General features: G+C 34.2%; 1 protein-coding gene across 4 annotated transcripts in view; it reads left to right on the top strand.

The window, feature by feature from the left end:
* LOC146457655 (uncharacterized) overlaps positions 1 to 10000 on the top strand; it is a 94423-nt gene that overhangs the window by 35687 nt on the left and 48736 nt on the right. The gene's annotated exons all lie outside the window — the stretch shown is intronic.

Genomic DNA, 10000 nt, shown 5'->3' on the forward strand with positions numbered 1-10000 from the left:
ATCGATGATTTACTATAATATAGTAATAATTATGGCTTTACTGTCAATTTATTTCACTCCCATTAATCATGGAAAACTGGGGTGCTAATAAATTACCATTTACATGGAAAACTTGGAAATTTCAGTTGGAAAATCAAATGGTTCGCATCATTCCATTTGGAGTACTTCTGAAATTATGGGCTTCTGGTCAAAGTGAGGAAGATTTATTACTCCTTTTGATATTTACAGCTGATGTTTATACATTTTGCATGTTATCCATCTTCTGTTAAGACAATTTAGCTAAATCATTTTGTTTTTATGCCGAAAATTTTCATCCTTGACTGTTCTGCATAAATAGTAAGCAACCATGGACTATTAGTAAATTATCTTGTTTTACAACAACTTAAGAGAAGTAAGACATTTTTCAGTACGATCCAAAGTTTAGATTTTTGCAGGTGCTTAAAAATTCAGAAGCCAAATTTGAAAACACCCAGATTTTTAGGCAATCCCAAAGGTGGCATATTTAATAGTAAAGTGATTTATTTACCAAGTTTTTCCCTTCCAATCATAGGCAAACATATACTAAAAAATAGGGCTGGTAAATTTGAAAAGTTGTCAAGACAGTGGGAGGCTTTTGTTATTTATTAACAAAAAAACACTTGAGACTATTGTAGGTGGGTAAATTGAAGATGAGAGCTTCTTCAGCAAACTTGAGAAAATCCCAACTGCCACTAGGATTTAAATCAGTTATTCTAAAGGGGTAGATTCAACTAATTGAATTAAATCAACTTGACACATTAATGAGCATGAGGTATATATAACAACATTAGCAAACTTAACAAATTTAAAGTTTATAAGATCACACCATTCATTGTAATAATAATAATAATAATAATAATAATAATTATCCAGGGAGCCCACTCGCCTTGGCGGTTTTCAGTGGGGCCCTGCAAATTAAAAATAAAATAAAAAATAAATAAAATATAAAAAATAAAAAATAAAAAATATAAAAAATAATCAAAAATAAAAAATAAAAAATAAAAAATATATAAAAAATAAAAAATAAAAATTACCTAAAAAAGAGCAAAAAGAAAATTTACACTGCACCAAGTTGATTTCATATGCCTTTTCTTTTCTTTTCTTTTTCTTTTAAGGCAAATTTTTACAGTTTTTAAGCCCACTTTGAAAAATAGTGATAGCCTGGGTCGAGAGTAGCTGCCCAAGCAATTGTGGGAAGGTTTGGGGGACGTTGGTTATCATCCATTGCATTCAGGGTCTCCCCAAACAATCCTACTATCGCTTAGGCAGTTACTCTCGACCCAGGCCATCACTCATTTTCAAAGTGGGCTATCAGCCATCAGCTACTCAAAGATGTTAGTGGAGTATTTTTTTAGGTTTAATAATATGATGTAAAAGAGTGTAATATATGACCTGACATTCAGTGGTGGGCTGCCACTGGCTTGAGACTTAACTGATTGCTTGCCCAGGGGCTATAGTTCTAACAGGTCTGGCTGATTTTAAAACCAAAATAGAATTTCACGTTTTAAAAAGTATCTGCAGTTGCACTAATTTGTTTTAATATAGGACAGTCAGACAGTTTTTAGCAGATGTGTTGTAATTATTAAGAAAAATCTCCATCATCTGTGAAGGTTTTACAGTTCAAACTAATTTGCATTATTTTATTACTATTAAATTTTCAAGTTGATCTTGACTTGAAAAAGCCAGAACTGTAGGCATGTACAACAACCATCTGAATGTAGGTCTTGTTGTCTTGATTTGTGTTCATTAAATAATTTTCATCTTTGCTCTGTCCAGCACTTAAGCGCTACTGCTTTACAATTTTTGCTAGCCAAACATAGCTAATGAAAGCACAAACCTATTACTAGCCAAAACCAGATCCTTACCAGTCTGTGGCTGGTTGGCTACCATTAGTCTTGGGCCTCGGCTGATTTGAGGGCAGTTTTTTTGGCAATGTCACCTACAGTGGAACCTCTCCGTACGGACACCTCTTTACTACGGACACCTCTCTATTATGGACAGTTCACTTGGTCCCTGGGAGACAAATCCATATAAAGCCTACCTCTCTAAAATGGACACCTCTATAATGCGGACACTTATCCTTGTCTCCTTGGTATCCATAATAAAGAGGTTCAAGTGTATTGTCGAAAGTATCATTTGGAACCATGAAAACACTAATTAAAAAGTTAAAAGTTGTAAACCCATATAAACAATACAAATTTCGTAAAAGATGGGATTTTTGTGTAAACATCTGTTATTTAAAGGGAGCTAGGGTTCACGGTTCTGCGCATGTCCATGAATCAAAATACTTTTTCGCCTTTCCTCACTATGACCCAAGCCAGTTTATTTAATTCGTTGTTTATGAATCATCCGGAAGGGAATAGGTAACTCGGATGGTAATTTTTTCATATGATTGCAGTATCTCACATGCAAAAAACTGTGAATGCAAATCCTACGGGTCAACGCTAAATTCAATATTGACAAAATAAGTACAATCCACTAGCATTTTCTGTGAATTTTGGTCATCAGTCATTTTGCTTGGACTACCAATATATATATATATATATATATATATATATTATATTATAGAATGTGATTACTGAAGTACATGTGAGTGGGATTTTTAAGGCCATTATAAAGTTGATAAGAAAGAGAAAAAAGCATTTACTAGATTCATGCACATGCACTGAAATGTGAACCCCTCCTTTTAATATGAATAACCTACATTATTATAGAATATTATGATCATGCAAAAAGAGAAAGTTTGAAACATGCAACCTTTCTAGTTTGGACCAGAATCCATCAAGCTATTCAGTCCATAAGAATTTGAGAGGTTAATTTAAAAATGCATTGAATATGGTAACCCATTCCAGATAATTATAGAATCTTGTGATCATGCGAAAAGAGAAGGTTTGAAACATGCAACCTTTCTAGTTTGGACCAGAATCCATCAAGCTATTCAGTCCATAAGAATTTGAGAGGTTAATTTAAAAATGCATTGAATATGATAACCCATTCCAGATAATTATAGAATCTTGTGGTCATGCGAAAAGAGAAGGTTTGAAACATGCAACCTTTCTAGTTTGGACCAGAATCCATCAAGCTATTCAGTCCATAAGAATTTGAGAGGTTAATTTAAAAATGCGTTCACAGAATATGATACCCTGTTCCAGATAATTATAGAATTTTATGATCATGCAAACAGAAAAGGTTTAAAACATGCAACCTTTCTAGTTTGGACCAGAATCTGTCAAGCTATTCAGTCCATAAGAATTTTGCATAAATGAGAGGTTAATTTAAAAATACATTGAATATGATATCCCATATTTCCAGATAATGACACATAAGGTCATGACCCCATTGGTCAGCACATACCTGTACCTTGGAGTAATTTATTTCAGTCAAGGAAAAGTGATTCAGAAGATTCTGGAACTACTTATTCTGGTGGATCATTTTCCCTATTTTTTTTAAGACCATAAAGGAAGCTCTAATGGTCCGATATGATAACAGACACTATCCTATTGCTTTTATCCCCTGAATTATATTCAGTGAGAGGCCTTATTATTCTACTCACTTTTCTCATGTATCTGTTGTGGTACTACTGTGTATTTGGGATAAAATTGTTAAAAAAAAAAAACAAGACACTTTTTCTTTGGTGATCATGATTTCTTTCATTCTTGTGTTCTGTGTAGTTAGTAGTGATATCTAATTTGTAGGGAGATATACCCTGGTGAAAATCTTTCAAGGATCTTTAAGGATCCTTAAAGATCTGCATGAGGATCTTTATGAGGATCTTAATAAAGATCTTCAAGGATCTTTGAAAAGATCCTCAAGGATCCTTCATTTTCTTGCCAAGATCCTCAAGGATCTTTAAGGATCCTCTAAGGATCTTCAAAGATCCTCAAGGATCTTTAAGGATCCTCTAAGGATCTTCAAAGATCCATAAAGATCTTTCAAAGATCCTCAAGAATCTTTAAGGATCCTCCCATGATCTTGCAAAGATCCTCAAGGATCTTTAAGGATCCTCCCAAGATCTTGCAAAGATCCTCAAGGATCTTCGAGGATCCTCCCAAGATCTTGCAAAGATCCTCAAGGATCTTCGAGGATCCTCCCAAGATCTTTCAAAGATCCTCAAGAATCTTTGAAGATCCTTAGAGGATCCCTAAAGATCCTTGAGGATCTTTGAAGATCCTTAGAGATCCTTAAAGATCCTTGAGGATCTTGGCAAGAAAATGAAGGATCCTTGAGGATCTTTTCAAAGATCCTTGAAGATCTTTATTAAGATCCTCATGCAGATCCTCCCAAGATCTTGCAAAGATCCTCATTAAGTATCCTTCAATAATCTTATCAAGATTCTTAATAAGAAATAAGAATTTTACAAGAACCTTACAAGATCTTGTCAAAAGATTCGTATATCTTGTAGGATTAAAAGATTCTTATTTTTATTCAGCTCTTACAAGATCTCACAAGATTCTTACAAAGATCTTACAAGATCTTATAAGATTCCTACCAAAATCTTAAAAGATTTTAATATAAGATTCTTACCAAGATCTTGCAAGGTCTTATAGGTTTCTTACCAAGATCTTGAAATTGTCACGATCTTACCAAAAAGGGCCAAGATTTGATTTTGTTTTCCAAGCAAGCTGCAAAATAGGAAAAAAAACCCTGGAGTGTATAATGTTTTTTATTTTCTTTGGATTGCCCTGACATTTCTGGCAATGACCTACAACGGTTCATTCAAATAACCTAGAATCATGTGTTCCTGAGAGTTTGATCACAGCTTGCTTAAAATGCAAAACCTACACATACCTGGATATGCTTCTAGCACTTCAATTCAAAGGCTGAGGCATTGTCAAACCATAACCAACAAGAAAAATAAATAATTATGAGTGTGATAACCTTTTATTGATAAATCTTAGCTATTCATGTGAAATAAATTTATCACAACAATCTTCCAAGTTAACATGGAAACTTTCATCTACAATGCCATTATGGCTTTTTTTTACAAGGCATAAGATTGTATTCAAGTTCTTGTGATGCATGCTCACAAGATCAACAGCACTATTCTAATAATATTGTAATTCACAAAAGAGAAACAAACCTTTACCAACAAATGTTCCCTAGACTAGGACAAAGTTCTTCATGTAACTTTTTCTTTCATTTGCATCAATTTGAAGCGCTTATAATAATCTATTTGACTTAATTAACCTGGCAGCTTTAAAGCCTTTGTAAACAATCCTGAGACTTATTATTATTTGCCAGTATTATTTTCCCAAGAAAGAAGCAACCTAACAGAGTGTACATATGAATAAGAGCTTGGTTTCCACTGGTACAATAATGTTCTTTAGTATTAGTGTAAAATAAACAGATATATAAAAATAAAAAAATAACATTAAAAAACGTAACAAAAAAAGCCAATAAGTCCTTCCAGTTGCATGTTAAAAGCAAGAAAACACGAAAGCTTGAAATTATCCTGTATGGCCCCTGTGGAGAAAAAAAGAAAAATAATTAAAACCAAAAAGAAAAACCAAGATATCATTTTTTTTTAAGCTATTTCCCTCGCTAAAAATTAAGCTACATGTACATATGTACCAATATTAGAACAATAATAATGTTTAGTGTATGCCCCCATTGGTCAAGTCACCATCTACTATTTGCCTCTGAGCAAATGCTGACAGCAGCTTACTATTGGCATCAAAATGTTGAAACACTGTTTGTTACAAGTGTCTCCCTACCTCCTCCTCCTCCTAAGTAAAGTCCAATGAAAGCAATGACGATGTGCACGCCAATTTGCTCAAACAACATTGACCCAAAGGAAAGGGGAGTAGCGTTTCAACAGCTATTGAGAGTTGTTGTAGACTTTCCACTCAGGCCAGTGGGCCAGTAATTTATACTGTTTGGGAGCAGAGTCTTTCAACTTTTCAGTGAAAACAATGGCACCAACATACAAGAGATACTCAGTGAAGCAACTAAAAACAATTGTTTTTCAAATGTTGGAGATGGAATGTACATGTAGCTGGATTAAGCCACAACCCACTGAAGAGCAGGATTACATCATCATTGTGTGAACTGAAAATTAAGATCACTATCTCTTAAACAGCTTTAAAGTGACACATGAATGCCACTTTTCAGTTTGTGTTTTGAAAGTTTCTCTGAGCCAATTAAAAATTCCAGAGTGTAGGCTGAACCATTTACAATGTGTGAAATATTACCATTCTTAATGCAGCTTTGACATGTTCATTAAAGCCTATTATAAGGAAAAATGATTGCATTGATCAAAAACAATAAAGGATTGTTACTTAGTGTTCCCTTTATATTGCTTGCTGTTTTCAACTATGAAATCAAGAACTGATCAAATACTGCCATTATGCAAGTTACATGTACAAACTTTTATTTAGTATTATTGTTGCCGAGTAGAAGTAGCAGAAGTCATGATTCACAACAAAATTAAATCAGTCAAAATAGACTCCAACTATCATAATTACAAGTGACTTTATTGAGCAGGATTTGGTGACTTGACTCTGAAGCTGCAGTTTTGAGTCTGACAACCTTGACAACAAAATGGAGACAGGATCGAGATGAAAATCTACCGTCAAACAGAAAATTGTGCACTTTTAATCAGTTCTTCTGAGTGATCACAGTGACCACTTAGCTGCCCTTAACTTTTTAGACAATGTTACAGTGAGCTTCTCACCAGTAACAATTTTGTTAGTTGTTGCCTTCAGTCGTACACTCCATGCACGAAGATCATAAACTAATCTTCACGCCAAATCAAGATCTATGACTCAAGTCTTCAACTTATACCAACTCTGTCATGATATTAACCTGGCTACAAATGACTGCGTAAAAACGTTTGCAAAGGCTTCATATAAAAACTAAATAGGGAATGACCACGTCAATAATCTTCAAGAAGCAGACATGCATGCACGTTGTCTATAATTCGCTTGGGCGATCACACATTTTCATGCAGTCTTTCACAAAATAATTGGTGTCGAAACTTACCTCTTTCTAAAAAGTGGTTGTGCACAGTTTGCTACTTGAAGCCATCATTTTTCTAGCTTTATAGCAGAGGCAAAATCCAGAGGAAATGTGTGCTGTATAGATTTGAATCCCTGAAATCTAATATGAAACGGTCTTTCTCCGAGCCTGCAGTGGTATAACTGCTGACCAAAATGGTGCCCAGTCTTCGCAGTCTGAATGAAATCCAAGATGGCTGCCAGTGTTGCTGTGATTCCACGTTTTTCCACGTTTTCTTGCTCATTTTAAAAGCTAACATTATGAATGGAAGTCGAAGGGATTATGATTCAAAGAATTTTGTTCTTTTTGGCATTAAATGGAGTTGAGATTCATCAAAGAAGGTTTGTAAGTAATAGTGTTTTCACAAGTGAGTTTCAGTGTAGGACCGTGCATTTAGTTTTTGTTATGCAAATACAATCTGTAAATTGCACACTGTAAGTCTTAACAGTCATATTTTTTAAGCCTTTGTTTAGAAACACACATGTCTACATTGCGTTTATCAACTTAGAACACTGAAGGAAACAGTATTAAGATGTACAAGATGTCACAACAAACAACTAGTAAATTTTATTGTTAATAACAGTACAAGTAAAGAGATAATCACAGTCAGTGTAAGAGTATTGCGGGCATGTTTATTTATTCTTAGATCCTGTCAAGATTCTTGTATGATATTATGAGATCTTAATAAAGAATTGAACCAAACAAGAAGTTTTTGTTTTTGTTTTTCAAGATCTTCATAAGAACTGTTTTTTAAAACTGTCATTCTTAATTTATGCTAAGATCTTACCAAGATAATAATTGTAAGGTGGTAAGACCTTAATCAGAATGGTTGTAAGATCACGGTACAAATTTTGATTAAGATCTTATTAAAAAAAAAACATTAAAAAATTTTCCTTTTTAATTTTCTTTTTCTAAAGTAATTATTTTCCTACCTATGGATGCCTTGCATCTTTGTCATGTTAGTCCTCTGTTTATTAGCACTACCAACATGATTAAATTAGCATGTGTTCCATGGGAAGGGTAACTGTAATAATTGATGAAATCAGGGCTGCCATTAAGGGCCCTATCCCATAACAGCTATTAGGCCTGAATTCCCTTGAAAGAACCTTGATGTTACGGTTGATCTTGATGGTTGAAGGATCATTTTAGTCAGAAATTGACAAGATTGTTACAGGTAAGAAGCTTAATGCCACATGCTAACAACTTAATGACAGCCCTGATTATTAGATTCAATATACGTGTACCATGTGTTGGTAACAGGTTAATCTTTCCAGACTGTGTGGAACTCAAGGTTAACTTTGAAACTCTTCACAGGTAACCTTCTGGTTAACATCTGAAATCTTAATTTGGTAGCTTTCATGTCAGTGCCAAGTGTGCTCAATGCAATTAAAAAAAAACAATGAGGCAATTTCATTGGTTAGGATGGGCTTAATTAAGAGTGATTGCGCAATTTTCATGTATGACAGGCCACCAGTGAAACAGTCGTGTGACTCTGAAATGCACTATGAGATTCTGATGTAGGATTTTTATCATACCAGCTCAATTATGAAATTGAATATGACTTCTTTTATTGCTTTTCACTACATTTTTGTCTTCTTCATTAAGTTCACTTAGTTCTGTAGTTAATCTTCAGGTTATTAATATAATTTGATCAATCAGCTGACTGAAAGCTTGACTTGTAAAGTGCAATCATCTTAATGTATACCATGTTATTGACTTTTGTGTTCGGTTTTTGCAAGTTTTGTCTTTTGCACGGCAACATGGTGTTCAATAAATTATTGAGCCCTTCACAATGTGTTACTAATTTTCTTGGCTGAGACTTGCTACCGTTCCAAATCCTTACAGGGATCTATTTAAGATTTTTTAAAGATCCATGTTAAATCTTTGAGGATTCTAGCAAAGATCTTTCTAAGATTATTCAAAGATCCTCATTAAATCCTTGAGGATCCTGGCAAAGACCTTTGCAAGATCTTCACAAGGATCTTTTAAAGATTCTTCAAAGATCCTCATTAAATCCTCAAGGATCCTGGCAAAGATCTTTTCAAGATCTTTACAAGGATCTTTCTAAGATTTTTAAAAGATCCTCATTAAATCCTCAAGGATCCTGGCAAAGATCTTTTCAAGATCTTTACAAGGATCTTTCTAAGATTTTTAAAAGATCCTCATTAAATCCTCAAGGATCCTGGCAAAGATCCTTGCAAGATCTTTACAAGGATCTTTTTAAGGTTCTTCAAAGATCCTCATTAAATCCTCGAGGATCCTGGCGAAGATCTTTGCAAGATCTTTACAAGGATCTTTTAAGGATTCTTTAAAGATCTTCATTTAATCCTTGAGGATCTTCAAGGATCCTTGCAAAGATCTTTGCAGGAATCTTTACAAGGATCTTTGAAAGATCCTTGCAAGATCCTTATTGATTCCCTACGGATCTTTGTTCAAGATCTTGCAGATACAGGATCTTTAAAGATCTTTGGAGGATCCTCAAAGATCCTGTAAGGATCCTTTGAGGATCTTTGTCTTTGAGGATCTTTAGCAGGTCTTTGAAGATCTTCAAAGATCCTTGAAGATCCTGTGAGGTTTTTCACCAGGGTAAAACACTGATCACTGAATACATATAACTTGCTGCTTAATGCATTTTGATGAGATCGTGGCCTCTGTAAGTTTTAAATTTCAAACTAGTCTTATTCTTAGCACTCTCCATTAGCCCATTAGCTGGCAATCTGGAATGTTTTGATCGTGAACTTGTTATTAGGTCCATTAAACTTCCCCTTGCATGGTAATTGGAAGTTTTTGGAGGGGAGGGGTGTAGAGTTAAGTGGTCTTTGGAAAGTATCAAGGTAAAGTATTGGAAATTTCAGAGGGGTGGTAATCTAATTTGTAAAATAACCTTCAGTTAGAGTAGGGTGTTAATTAACATTTCTGGAACAAGACAATAATTCAGTTTTCTGGATTGCTTATTTAGATTTCCTCTCACTGTAAATATTCCTTT

Source organism: Pavona decussata, unplaced genomic scaffold (genome assembly GCF_977016875.1).
Source record: "Pavona decussata unplaced genomic scaffold, jaPavDecu1.1 SCAFFOLD_238, whole genome shotgun sequence".
NCBI classification, from domain to species: domain Eukaryota; kingdom Metazoa; phylum Cnidaria; class Anthozoa; order Scleractinia; family Agariciidae; genus Pavona; species Pavona decussata.